Source organism: Schistocerca gregaria, chromosome 6 (assembly GCF_023897955.1).
Source record: "Schistocerca gregaria isolate iqSchGreg1 chromosome 6, iqSchGreg1.2, whole genome shotgun sequence".
NCBI classification, from domain to species: Eukaryota; Metazoa; Arthropoda; class Insecta; order Orthoptera; family Acrididae; genus Schistocerca; species Schistocerca gregaria.
In genome coordinates, this window is record NC_064925.1 from 339572002 (window position 1) to 339586091 (window position 14090).

General features: G+C 37.9%; 1 protein-coding gene across 10 annotated transcripts in view; it reads right to left on the reverse strand.

Moving 5' to 3' along the window:
* Positions 1-14090, reverse strand: part of LOC126278599 (gastrula zinc finger protein XlCGF57.1-like) — a 486383-nt gene that overhangs the window by 105846 nt on the left and 366447 nt on the right. For 5 of the 10 annotated variants that reach the window (XM_049978828.1, XM_049978824.1, XM_049978826.1 and 2 more), the window contains one exon: positions 175-240. The exons of 1 other annotated variant lie outside the window; for it this stretch is intronic. The gene's annotated coding sequence lies outside the window, so the exon portion shown is untranslated. Of the gene's footprint in view, positions 1-174; positions 241-13679; positions 14085-14090 lie in introns of those variants that run through there. 4 more of the 10 variants (XM_049978829.1, XM_049978822.1, XM_049978823.1 and 1 more) reach the window with 2 other exon arrangements.

The window sequence follows — 14090 nt, forward strand, 5'->3', positions numbered from 1 at the left end:
TATGTCTTCAGCTGACATAAAGACTGCAGGATGTTACTAAATATAGCTTCAGTGAATAAATAGCATCTCAAAAATTCTCAAATTTCTCTCAGAAAGGATCATTATTTACGCAGAATGCCTTAACTGAAAGGAACTTTAAGATACTACTACAAATAAACACAAAAGTGTACTTACTGAATCAATAAAGCTAGTGCTCCAAAAAATGTATACTTTTTCCTCAGTCTTTTGAGTCAATGCAGTCTAAAATGGTACAAAAGAAAAAAATATTACAGAGACTTTCAAGCAAATAGAGAGAAAAATGAGGTAGTTAAAAAGCCAAAAAACTATGACTCAAAATTTTATGTTTACAAAAGGAATACAATTTAAAAGAAAAATTATTAATAACTTCCTTTGTGATCATTGATATAAATTTATCACACACATTTATAAGAAATTTCCTTCTCCACTGTAAGGTCACCAATGTTGTCTGTGGTACAACACATCCAGGTTATAATGTATGCACATTATCCATAAAGCATGTTGATGTTAAAATGTAAAGCCAATTGTAATAATGACACAGTTTTTATTTCTAACAATAGCTGAGTACCCAGATTTCGCTGGATACATATTCATTCCAATTCTGATAGTCCGATTCCTCCTGCCATTCTCTCTGTCCATTTGCTAGCCCCCCTCTCTCTGACCATCTGCTCCTTCCCGCTCTGTCCTCCTCCTCTCCCTGTCACAGCCCATCTCCTCCATTTCCCTTCCTCAGTCCATTGCCCCTCCCACTCTCTCTGTTTACCTCCTCCCTTCTCCTGCCTATCTGACATCTTCTCTTCTGTCTCCTCTCTCCACATTATAATAGAAAGTAGCTGATTCTCACCCCCACAGTATTTCTTTCCGGATAGTAAATAATGTGTGTACCAAGTTTGGTTGAAATCAATCCAGAGGTTTAGAAGCAGTCTTTTTTTACCCATGGCTTTGCCAGTGTATGCATGTCACATATATTTAACACATTTCACACATTTGCACACATATTTCACCTGTATCTACAACACGCTGCAGATTCGTTTCCAAGTAGTTCAAAATTTATGACATATCTGTTCATCTGTATGTCATAAAATGATATGATTTTGCAGTTATATCCAATTATATACGTGAATACTGTGTGCAAAATGTGTTGCAAACATAATTATTAGTAAACAAGTAATAAATTTAAAGGTCATGTCTAATGTAGCAGTTTTACTGCATGAACAGTGAAAGTGTTAGTGATACACTTGTTTCCTGCCATCATTTTGTGGAGGGCGTTAAGCGAGATAGTGTCTCGTAAAGGTCTGACATTATGTGTAAAAGAGTCACTGATTGTTCTCATTCTAAGATACTAGATGAATGTAGTTTTTCTATTGGCACGCTGTGAGCTAGACTTCTTTCCCCCCCCCCCCCCCCCCCCCCAACCCTTTGAGAAGTAGGTGGATCATACACCCACAGTGATTTTTTCTGGACAATCAGTGATATCTGTACTAATTTTGGTTGAAATTGATCCAGTGATTATACACACACACACACACACACACACACACACACACACACACACACACACTTTTATAATTTGTATGAATCAATAAGAGGAAATTTATTAAAATTAGATTTCCATCCTATTTATATTACTGGCAATTGGACATCTGATTTCCTACATAACTGGTGGAGCAGCACACTCTCTGTATGGAGCTGAAATAGCTGTGATGTTCATAGCAGAGCCTAGCCGGCATAACATGCACTGTCTGGGATCAAAAAATGCTTCAGCTACAAACTTTTAATACTTGCACATTTAAAAAAAAAAAAAAAAAACCTATACGACCTGTGTTGAAAGTTCTTTACATGGAGGAATAGTGTGCACTGGAGTGACAGCAGTGCACTTAGAAATGTTGACTATAGGGCTACCTCCATCTCCTCTGAATTGAATCGCATCTATTGTTTGCCCATTGCCCTGCCTGTCTGTATTATTACTCAAGTACAAGAGTGGCTCCAAGGAAAGGGGATTGGCACGGCGGTCATAATCCCACCAATGTGCTCCCCAAAGAATATTTTAGTGAAAGTATTTATATTTTTTACAGTTTCCAAATTACACACCTAAATTTCGGGGAATAAAGTAGCATGAAAATTAAGAGCCTCAAAAATGGCAAGAAATTCCAGGAAGTTAGGAGCTATACTCAACGGACAATATTTTTCAGTTGCTTGTGTGAGGGCCTGCTCCTGTGGATAAACTTGCGACCTGAACTCCTGTACAAAACATTCTCGCCAGTTAACGGTTCCCATTACCAAGCTGACCTGCTGCCAGCAACAAATTTGACACAGTTTATTAGTCTACTGATAGAACTGGAAACTACAAGTAGTTGAGTGGGGCAAGGTGGAAAATTAAAAAAAATTACAGAAAAATTTACTTTCCCAACACAGGCAAAAATGTGTGAAAGAAACAGCAACCATCCCGCCCTCTCCAAGTATATACCCACGCAGGACATAATCTGAAGACCTGCTTTCACAAGCACAGCACTAAGTGAAATACTGATAATCATGAGGGTACACAATATTTACCAAATTGTGCATGTTTGTTGCTACTATAGCTCCCAAATCAATTCATGTCACCTGTACTACTTAAATTTTCTGCCAAATTGTTTTCTAATGGCATATTTTTGTAATTACAATTCTTAAGTACTTTTGCTGAAGAAATGTAAACAATTTGGAAAAAGACAGAATGCTACACACCATAAAGAAGAAATATTAAGTTGCAGACATGCACAATTAAAAGACACTTACATAAAGCTTTTGGCCACAGCATTCATCACCAAAAGAGAAACATACACTATTTATACATACAAGCAAGCATACCTTGTGCACACGACCGCCAGCTCCAGCATCTTGGGCTGGAATTGTTTAGTCTGATAGTGACTGAAAAATCAGTTCTGAGATTTCAGAAAAATGGCTCTGCTACTAGCCAATATTCATCACTGTGAATGCTGTTCTCAAGCACGGGATGAATTGGTTGAATTTCAAAAGCAGCTGGAAATTGCCCTGACTACTGTCAAACTATTGGCAGCTGCTGTGAATCAGTGTGTCGGAAGAGCTCCCAAGAGCCATGTACCTGTGATACCGGTACCAGAGATATCTCAGATACTATCCTCTCCTGTGGATGCTGTCTCCTCTGAAGGAAGTACAGCATCTGTTGTTTCTAGTCCACTTGGCTGTGAGCACTGTGTCAATGGTAGGTCTGGGTGCCCTGTACAGGGACCAGGGAAGTCAGTGTGTTGTTCCAATCACCACAATCAACAAGTTTGAAGTGTTATTTTTCACTGAATCTGAAACAGTGGGATTCACTTCACCTGTTTTGGGGAAACCTCTTTTGTCCAGTGTCAAGAGGAGGCCAACTGAATGTTTATGGGTCTATAAATCGTCAACAGTTCAAACATACAGCAAATGATGGCGCTCCTTAGGGAAATGGCAGCAAGGGACAGAAAAGGGCAGCAAGTGCACTCCGTGTGTATGCCCGGGTACCTATTCAACATGTTGAAGAGGCTATTCCAGCACCCACTGATGGAACAGGTTGCAGCCAACTACACATTGTGACGCACATTGGAGCAAATGATGCCTGTCACCTGTCATCTGCGTTCTGAGGTCATGCTCAGTCATTCCGGTGAATAGCAGAGAAAGTCGAGAAAACTAGCAATGTGCACGGAGTTTCAGTGAAGCTCATAATTTGCAGCATTGTCCCCAGAGCTGATCACCCTCTGGTTCCGAGTCGAGTGGAAGGACAAACAGACTCAGAAGGTTCTGTGACAAGATAGGCTGGAACTTCCTGGACTTACACCATAGGGGTGAGATCTGTAGGATCCCCCCTAAATAGGGCAGGTGTGAACTACACAATGGAGGCTGCCACTTAGGTATCTGACTTTGTGTGGTGTGCATACAATGGTTTTTTAGATTAGGCGACTCTCCACTCATCCAAATAACCATAGCTGTAGGAAACCCAGAAAAATTAGTGTAAGATCGAAAGAAATGCTTCCAAAGAGTGAGAGTATTAAAATCCTAATGGTAAACTACTGAATAATTTGCAAAATAAGTGCCCAAGTGGAAGAGCTCATGAAAAGCAGTGAAGCTCACATAATGCTGGTTGAAACCTGAAATTGATAGCAGTGAGATTTTTGTGGAAAAAAAAGAGTATATCAAAATGCAAGGCAAATCGCAAATGGAGGTGGCGTATTCGTCACTGTAGACAAGACACTCAAATCCATCGAGATAGAAATTGGAGTTGCATGTGAGGTTGTTTGGACAAGATTCTGTATCAGGGATGGACATCAAATGATAATTGGGTCGTTCTATCGCCCCCCAGACTCATCTCCTGGTGTAACCTCAGTTCACTTGTTCATAAGTTCCTCAATCATATTGTAATCATCAGTGGAGACCTTAAATCATTCACCAATTAATTGGGAAAATTACAGTTTTGTTAGAGATGGATGTGATATGTAATCATGTGAAACATTACAAAACGCCTTCTCTGAAAACTATCTAGAACAAATAGTTAGGAACCCCACTCACGATGGAAACAGAGTGTTTCAGAAGTGACAGTCAATAATTCACACAGGGAAAGCACAGGACAAAAGTAGCTAAAAAGCTCCAATAAACATGGGTTCACAAATCAACAATTGTCAAGATACAACATATTTTCTGTTGCTGTTCAACAGTGTCTCTGAACACATGGCATCTGTAAATGTTGCAGTAGGTGTTCAAAGTGTTGTCCATGCATCTGAATGCAACACTGCACTCATCTCTGAAATGAGTTGTGAATCTTCTCAGGCAGTCATGGGGAAATCTGTGAATGCTTGAAGGCTGCTTCAATCCGCAAGCGTAATTCCTCAAGAGAGTTGACCCTGGTAACATAGACCAGGTTTCTTACATGATCCCACACACAGAAATCCACGAGACTTAAATCTGGAGACCTTGGAGGCCATGGCATGGGCCCTCCTCTACCTACCCAATGTTGACTATATGTCCGAGATAGATGCCAGAGCACTCACAAATGAAAATATGCTGGAGCACCAACATGCATGAACCACATGTTCATACATTGGTTCAGTGGGACAACAATACTGTACATCTGGAAGTACAGTCCACAGAAACCACATGTACTGCTGTCCAGTCAGTCTCTGTGGTAGGAAGTGTGGTCCACGAATGCAGTCTCTAAGTGGTCCTGTCTAGACATTCTAAAAATAATGCTGCTGCTGTCATGAAACGTGTGTTGCATTAGGATTGACATCAGCCTCAATGTCACAGTTATGGTGGTTAAAAATACCATCACGGGTAAACCCAGCCTCACCCATTAGCAGAATACTGCTTCCAAACAGGGGATTCAGGGTAAACTGTTGTTGCACACATTGGTAGAAATTCTCTCTATGAGGAAGCCTGCAATTTGAGGGTTTGCACTCACTGGAGATTATATAGGTAGAGTACTAGCCAATGTAAAATCCATCACGCACTGCTATGGCTCAGGGCAAGCTCTTGGGTAGCAATCCTCAGACGTTCGCGTACAATGTGTAACACCCTTTCCTGAACATCAGGTGTTATGGGTCTGGATAGGCCTTCTCATACCTGGTTTCTCTAAGGCGCTGATGTAACTGGCTAAATGTACGTCTTAGAGGCTGCCTGCAGAGAGAAAAAGCTTCTCTTCATACAATGGTGCAGCCTCAAAGGCACTTTGCCATACGTGAACTGCATGTCAGCCAACTCTGCAATGGTGTAACCTCTGTCCATGGTGCCTTCACGTTTGTAACTGACTGTGAGGCTGGTACAGCACAGTGCACAGGCGATCAAAGGGAAGTACTTGAGCAAGCATAAACAAACGGGGAGTCGGTCCCAAACCTTGAGGTACCAATGTAAGTATCACTGTTTTCATGGCCATTCACAGTTGTTTAGCAGCTCAAATTAGAGCAATACCTTGGCAATGGTTGATTTGCACATCCATGTTTACCAGAGCTTTTGGCTACTTTGGTCTGTGCTTTCTATGTGTGAACTATTGACCATCACTTCTGAAACCTCCTGTATATTGCATCCAATGACAACAAATAGACCTGACCTCTTTGAGGATGTCCGCATCGGAACTGATATTAGTGACCGTGATGAGGTTTTGCAACAATGATAACCAATGTACAAAAGACTATTAAAACAAGCAGAAAGATATATATGTCCAGTAAACTATATTTAAAAAAAAAAAAAAAAAAAAAAATCAGGAGTATCATATCTCAGTAAGGAACTTAAAACTTTCAGCACAGGGCAGGGCAGAAGCATGTAGAGGAACTATGGCTCAAGATTAAAAGAATAATTGACCATGCACTGGATATATGTGTACCTAGTGGAACAGTTCATAATGGAAGGGACCCTCCACAATATACAGACACAGTCAAGAAACTTCTAAAGAAACAGATTACTGAATAATAAATGTATAATAAAGCATAGGGCTATAGATAAATGCAATTGGCTGGCAAGAGTGCAATGTGTGATGCCTTCAGTGACTACTGTAGTAGAATACTGTCAAATGATATTTCACAAAACCCAAAGAAATTCTGACCATGTGTAGTGGCTGTTACTGACACCAAAGTTAGCGTCCAGCCCCTAAAGAATAAGACAGGAACTGAAATTGGCAGTAGCAAAGCAAAAGGTGAAACACACAACTCCGTTTTCAAATGTTTCTTTACAAATGAAAACCCTGGAGAATTGCCTCAATGTAATCTTCATCCCACTGAAGTGATGAATGAAATACATATTAGTGTCAATGGTGTTCAGAAACAGCTGAAATCATTAAAATGGAACAGAGCTCCATGCCCCGATGGAATCCCTGCCAGATACTAGACTGAATTTGCAGCTGGGTTAGCCCGTCTTGTAACTATAATCTATCCTAGATAGAAGTCGTGCCCAGTTCTTGATAAAAAGCACAGATTATACCCATCTACAGGAGAGGTAGTAGAACTGATCCACAGAACTATGTCCAATATTCTTGACATTGATTTGTTATAAATCTTAAAACATGTTCTGAACTCAAACATAATAAGGTATCTTCAACAGAAAGACATCCTCAGAGCCAACCAGTATGGATCTTGAAAACATCATTTGTGTAAAATGCAAACTCGCACTTTTCTCACAAGACATACTGACAGCTTTGGATCAAAGCAGTCTGTTAGTTGCAGTATTTCTTGATTTCACGAAGTATATGACTCACCACCACACCTACTCAAAGGTACAATCATATAAAATCCAATCTGTGACTGGTTAAGTTTGGTAGGGAGGATGCAGCATGTTATATTGGATGGGGAATCATCATCAGATGTAGAAGTAACTACAAGTATGCCCTGGAAGCGTGTTGGGACCATTGCTATTCACGTTATATATTACTGACCTTGCAGACAATATTAATAGTACCCATGGATTTTTTGCAAATGATGCAATTATCTATCAAAGTACCATCTCAGAGTAGCTGCTAAATATTCAGACAGATCTTGACAAGATTTCAAAGTGGTGCAAAGACTGGCAACACGCTTTTAAATGTTCAGAAATGTAAAATAGTGCATGTCACAAAACAAAAAAATGTAGTATCCTATTATTATAATATCCATGAGTCACTGCTGGAATTGGCAAACTCACACAGATATCCATGCATAGCACTGTGTAGGGATATGAAATGGAATAATCACATTGACTCAGCCGTGAGTAAAGTAGGTGGTAGATTTGGTTTAATTGGCAGAATACTGGGGAAGTGCAATCAGTCTACCTAGAAGATTGCTCACAAATCACTTGACTGGTTCTAGAATATTACTCAGGTGTGTGGGACCGAATCAAATGGGACTGGCAGGGGACACTGAACATGTACAGAGATCAGTATGAATGGTCACAGGTATGTTTGATCCGTCGCAGTGTCAGAGAGATACTGAAGGAACTGAACTGGAAGACCCTTGAAGATAGACAAACTATCCCAATACAGTATAGAAACTAAGTTTCAAGAAGTACTGCTCACATAGGAATCTTGAGGATAAGATTAGGAATAATTACTGCATGCACACAATCATTCAGAGAATCATTCTTCCCGCACTCCAAATAATGGAACAGGAAGAAACGCTAATAACTGGTACAGTAGGACGTACCCTATGCCACACACCTCACAGTGGTGTGCATAATGTAGATTTTCCTCTACTTAATTATGAAAAGGGAAGTTGCCACTCACCATATAGCAGTGATGATGAGTCGCAGTTAGGCACAACAAAAAGACTGTCACAAATAAAGCTTTCTACCAGTAAGGACTTCATCAAAAATAGACCAGTCTCAAGCAACTGAAACCACTTGGTTGCCTGAGACTGCAGAGAGTGTGTGTGTGTGTGTGTGTGTGTGTGTGTGTGTATTTTTGACGAAGGCCTTACTGGCTGAAAGCTCTATTTGTGACAGTCTTTTTGTTGTGAGTATCTGCGACTCAGCATCTCCACTATATGCTTTTCGTAATATTGTTACATCCCATCCCAGATGTTTCATTGTTTGATTAAGCCAATTGCTGAGTGGATTTTCAGTCACCTCAGAGGAGTTTTGACTTACTAGTTTCCACCATATTTGCAGAGAGCTCCTGCTCATCAACCCTATACGAACTGATGAATAACTGTTCCACTTTTTTTTCATCCCATTGATACCCACTTCTGTCGTGTGAATCTAACTAACATCTACACGAGACACAGCCTTCCCACAATCTCTGTTTGTCGATTTCTGTCTGCCTCTGCTAATGTTAGATCAAACTTGTCAGTAACAGCTGTAATAGTTCTACCCTGTGCTAACTTACTTGCTTACAATGGGGCAAGTTGGTAAAGATCTCAAACACATTAGCCTCAACAATTCCGAACTTAAGTGGTACTCTGAAGAATTGGTTACCCCACAGCAGACAGCAAAAAAAGATCCCTGACAATGGCAGTGCTGTCGCCAGCTTTCAATTCTAAAGCGCAAATGGCTGCAGATGTGAACAACAATACCTTATAGAGCTGCAACAATACTGAAACACTGCTATATAGATATTTATAAAATCAGGTTATATGAGTGGTCGAGGCAGACATGAAAAGCATCCACATCAAGCCCATTGCAACTGTCAGGAATCTGTTTTCATTGTGTCTACTACAGCACTTCGCACATTTGTAGATGCACTACTTGTATTTAAATTACAACTTACTCACAATGGTCAATGCATTCCTTACAGCTCCATAGCTTTATCACTAAGATAGGGGATGTGATTGAGTCTAGATACTAGTGTTGCGTTTTCAAATATGCTGATATACTTGTATTTAAGTCCCAGCTGAATGATTTGCGGATTCATCACCCAGCCTAAACTACTAACGACAGAAACTTGAAATTTGCAAGCATTGATCTTATACTTCAGACATGGTTTACGAATGGATTTTTCAAAATTCAACCCCCAAGGGGGTGAAATAGGGAATGAAAGGTTTTTTGAAAATATGTAGCTATTAACTCAGTTTTTAAGCTAGACCCACGAAAATTGATATTTGGTTCCCTCGTCAGAAATAAAGAAACGTGTTTTGGCATTTTTGGATATTTAACCCTTGTGAGGGTTAAGTAGTGGATAAAATAAATTATTGGAGAACTACTAAAGTATTTTAAAACTGCTCTGTGAAAACTGGTATATGACTTCTCAGTTACAAATAAAGGAATACTTGTTTTAGAGTTTTTGGGAATTCAACCCCTAAGGAGGTGAAATAGGGGATTAAATGTTTGATGAAACTGTTCCATTATGAAAGCATTTTTAAAGCTAAATCTATGGAAATTTGACTTCTTAGTGAGAAATAAAAAAATATATGGGTTTCACTGATTTTGTGAAGTCAACCCGTATACGAGGGGAATTGAGGACGAAATTTTTTATGGAAATATTTCATTATGCAAGCTTTTTTAAAGTTAAATCTGTGAATATTTGTATTTGGCTTCTCTGTTAGAAATAAAAAATACACATTTCACTGACTTTGGAAATTCAACCACTCTGGAGGTGGAATAGAGGGTGAAATGCTGTATGCAAATATTTCACTGTGCGTGCATTTTTAGAGCTACATCTTTGAAAAATGGTATTTGGCTTCTCATTTGCTTATAAAAAAAAACAGACTTTTGCTGTTTTTGGAAATTCAATTCCTAAGGGGTGAAACAGAGCAACACTGATTCAGCGACACATTCTCACTCAGCCCAAACTGCTAAGGATACAAACTTGAAACCTGGAGAGGGTGTTGATCTTATACTGCAGGCATCATTTAAGAAGAGATTGTTCAAATATTCTGCTCCTAATAGGGTAAATTCGGGGTTGAAAGGTTTTTTGAAAATATGTCACTATTAAGATCATTTTGAAGTTAGAACTATGAAAACTGGTGGTTGGTTTCTGTCAGAAAATTAAAAAATTGTGCTTCAGCACATCTGGACTACAATCACTAACAGGGAAAAGCAGTGTGGGAAAGTTTTTTTGGAAATAAATCATTATTAAAGAACTACTAAAGCATTTTTAAATGCTACATCTACAAAAACCGGTATCTGACTTCTCGCTTGGGGGGGAAAAAAAAAAAAAAAAAAAAAAAAAAAATGTTACAGTGTTTTTGGACATTCAACTGCAGAAGAGAGTGAAATGGGTGATGAAAAATTTTATTAAATTATTTCATTATGAAAGTATTTTCAAAGTTAAATCTATGAAAATTTATACCTGTTTCACTGTTCTGGAAATTCAACCCCTGCACAGGTAGAATGTCGAACGAAAATGTTTTGTTATATTAACGATATCTTGAAGCTAAAAGTATGAAAATTGATATTTCACTTCTCAGTTATATATAAGGAATGTGTTTTATCGAATGAAAGTTTCTATGGAAATATCACCGAAAGAATGCAAAAGGAACGATTACCAAAAAACTTTGAGACCAACTACCAGAATCTCTGTTTGGTCAGAAGTACTTTCAGAAAAAACCATGCTTTTACTGTCTTAATTAAGATGAAAAGCTTAGGTGCTACAATTTTCTCCTCTTAATCCAGTACTGGTACTATCTGTTCAGAAATTCATGCCAGGAGTAGGTGTATTTGTCAGACAGGAGATATTTCCATTTGTTTTTAAAACTTCTGTTACATACTGGAACTATAAGTCAAAAGGGAGGTGGTCAAACATTTTAATGGTTGCATACTTAAGTCACCTTCTGTGCAACACTGACATTAAGTTGTGGGCAGAAGATGCTATGTTTTTGTATTTTGATATAGCATCAAAACTTTTTTAATTTTTTTTTCCTTTACAGCAATGTTTATGAAATGTATAGAAAGGAAAATCTAAAGAAACACACTATGTCCACACAGAGACAGATTAGCATTTCGTTCATATATTCAACCATTCACTGTGTTCAGCAGATCCAATTAAACAAGGAGAACCTTCAGTGATGTTGAAAAAGTCAAAGTACACGTTAAAAAAATAAAAGCAAATAGTTAAAACGTAATCTGTGCTCCGAATTAGAAATAAATTATCATCACATTGCTTAATTGTATCCAAGCTTATGCTACTTGCTACCCAAACTAAATTATCTGGTCCTTTTCTGGGACTGAAGGAATTACTGCAAGTCGGATTGTGCTGGGCCAATATGGAAGGTTTCCAACCTTAGCTACTGAACAATACAACATGTCACAGCACTGCAATAGATAATGTGAATACAATATCGATTACAGAGTGCTGCTTGCTTTTTGAGAAAGAGTCAGCACTTGTTTCCCCTACATTTGTCCCAGTATCCCCTGGAAAGGCATCAAGAATGAAGTTCTGCAGAGTTTTGCAGGAGAGCTTCTGTGAAGTTTGGAAAGTAGGAGACGATAACAACAACAAGAACAAAAGCTGCAACTTTGAAAAGAGTTGCTGTTTACCTCCCATTGGTACCCTAATATTTATCTCATGGTCTAAATTTTCAAAGCAAATGGTTACTTATTTATGACAACACACAATCCTGCTTACAATACATTATTAGGCCTAATTGTCATGCAGCTTTATGACAAAAACTGCTACCTGCCATGTAGCTAAAAGCAATTTTTAATGTTGGTGTATAGATACTCAGATAACTTGTAAAAAGAGTAGAAAAATCGACATGTTTCAAATTTATATTGACTTGTTGAGAAATCTTAATTTCTCAATTTGCTTAGATGTGAAATGTGCCTATGAACAAGCGTACATAACCCACTCTGAAACCTAGACATGGTAGCAAAATATAAATGAAAATTATTTTTTGTGTCTAGTAAATGTATAGATCACAATTGATTAGAAACTGATTTTTTATTGCAAACAACAAAAACCATTAAGCAGTAAATGTACTGGGAACTGAGTTTAAAAATACCAGGATAATTAAAAAGGGCTCTTCACCACACATATCTCTTTTTTAAGGATATTGGAATTCTGAAATTCATTTCTCCAGACATTTACTCCTTGTTGGTATATGTTGCTTCCAATAAAAAATCATTTCCAGCTGAACTGCGATCGGTAGTTACAAGACACAAAAAAATCCTTTTCATGTAGACTTTGCTTCCTTGTGTACGATTCAAAGTGGATGTATTTGCTGGAACACAAAGATATTCAACAAGGTCCCATCCAACAGGAAGCAAGAAATTTGAAATCCCTACGAATTCCAAAGAAAATTAAGAACATACAATTTCACCCACTCTTTATCTGTACGTCTAGATTCAAGGACTGAAAAGTTCTGAGATTTACTCTGAAAATAAGGGTTCACTGCAAAGTAGTACGGTGAACAATAATATTAGTAAACAGGACTACGCACATACCGACATGGGGACTACTACAAATACTACAACTATTTTCTTTGATAAATACCAATGAAATGAGATAAATGTTAAGCTACAAATAGTACCGAAACAGCAGTTATTTAAATTAGCCAAGGAAGCAGCAACACAGTGTACAAATTAAAATTTGATGATTTTCTCGTCTGCTATTAATGTACACAATGACTCCTGGGACATCCGTGAAAGTTCTCCTACATGTAACATATACACAATCAATGAATATGATTACTGGAATAAACAATTTGGAAAAAGGGGTGCATTTCAGGATTTTTTCCTTTATTGTGTGACATGTGTTTTATTTCCTTTGTAAATCAGTCTTTATCAGATCAACCTGTTACCTTTAAAAGTAATAGGGCTATTAGGATACCTACATCAATATAGATCCCTTGTTCAAAGACCTTCTATTAAATTTAAGTATGTTCTGTACAGTTTTTTTCCTTTTATCTCAGAATCATTAACATAATCTCAATACTGTTGTCATTATTCACATTTCAATTTTTCAAAGTACTCGCCACTTTAAAAATTGCTCTCATTGATACTCACATACTTGATCTCATTACTGTATGTGGTCTGTTCATGAATTCATGGCAAATTTAAGCAGAAAGTGACAAATCACGAACTGAACATCTTCTAAGTCTATTGCTATACTCCTTTCTCATGCATTTCTCTTTAGTTTGTAACTTAGATTATTCATCAAACTACCATACTAAAAAATTATCAATCACAACTTTCCTCAACTTATCTAACTGAAAACACATAACAGATATTAAATGCATTTTCAGTCACTGCCACATTAACAATTCTCTACAAATGATGTAACTTACTACAACTATAAAGCATGTAAACAATCACAGACGAAGAACCTGTCCATGAAATGAAAACCGGATTTTAAAAACGAATGAGTGCATTTATTGAGCATTCCTTCCGTTACATCAAGTAAGACGAATTATTGCAAATAATATATGCAAATATAAATGTTTCACATTTCTGTCTTTAAAAAGCCTGATAATTATTTCAGTCTGCTCGCCATCGAACAGTTTTGAATGCCCTTCCACTTCCATCACTGAATGGACTAAAATATGTTCTCACAGTGACTAACTTTGAAGTTTCTCTGGATCGTAAAAATCAAAACGCAATATAAGAAACATTTATCACAAGCAATAAGTCTCTCGTGACCTACACACTTCTGTCCGACTGTCAACACATCACAAACTGTACGGAAAACTGTATAACTT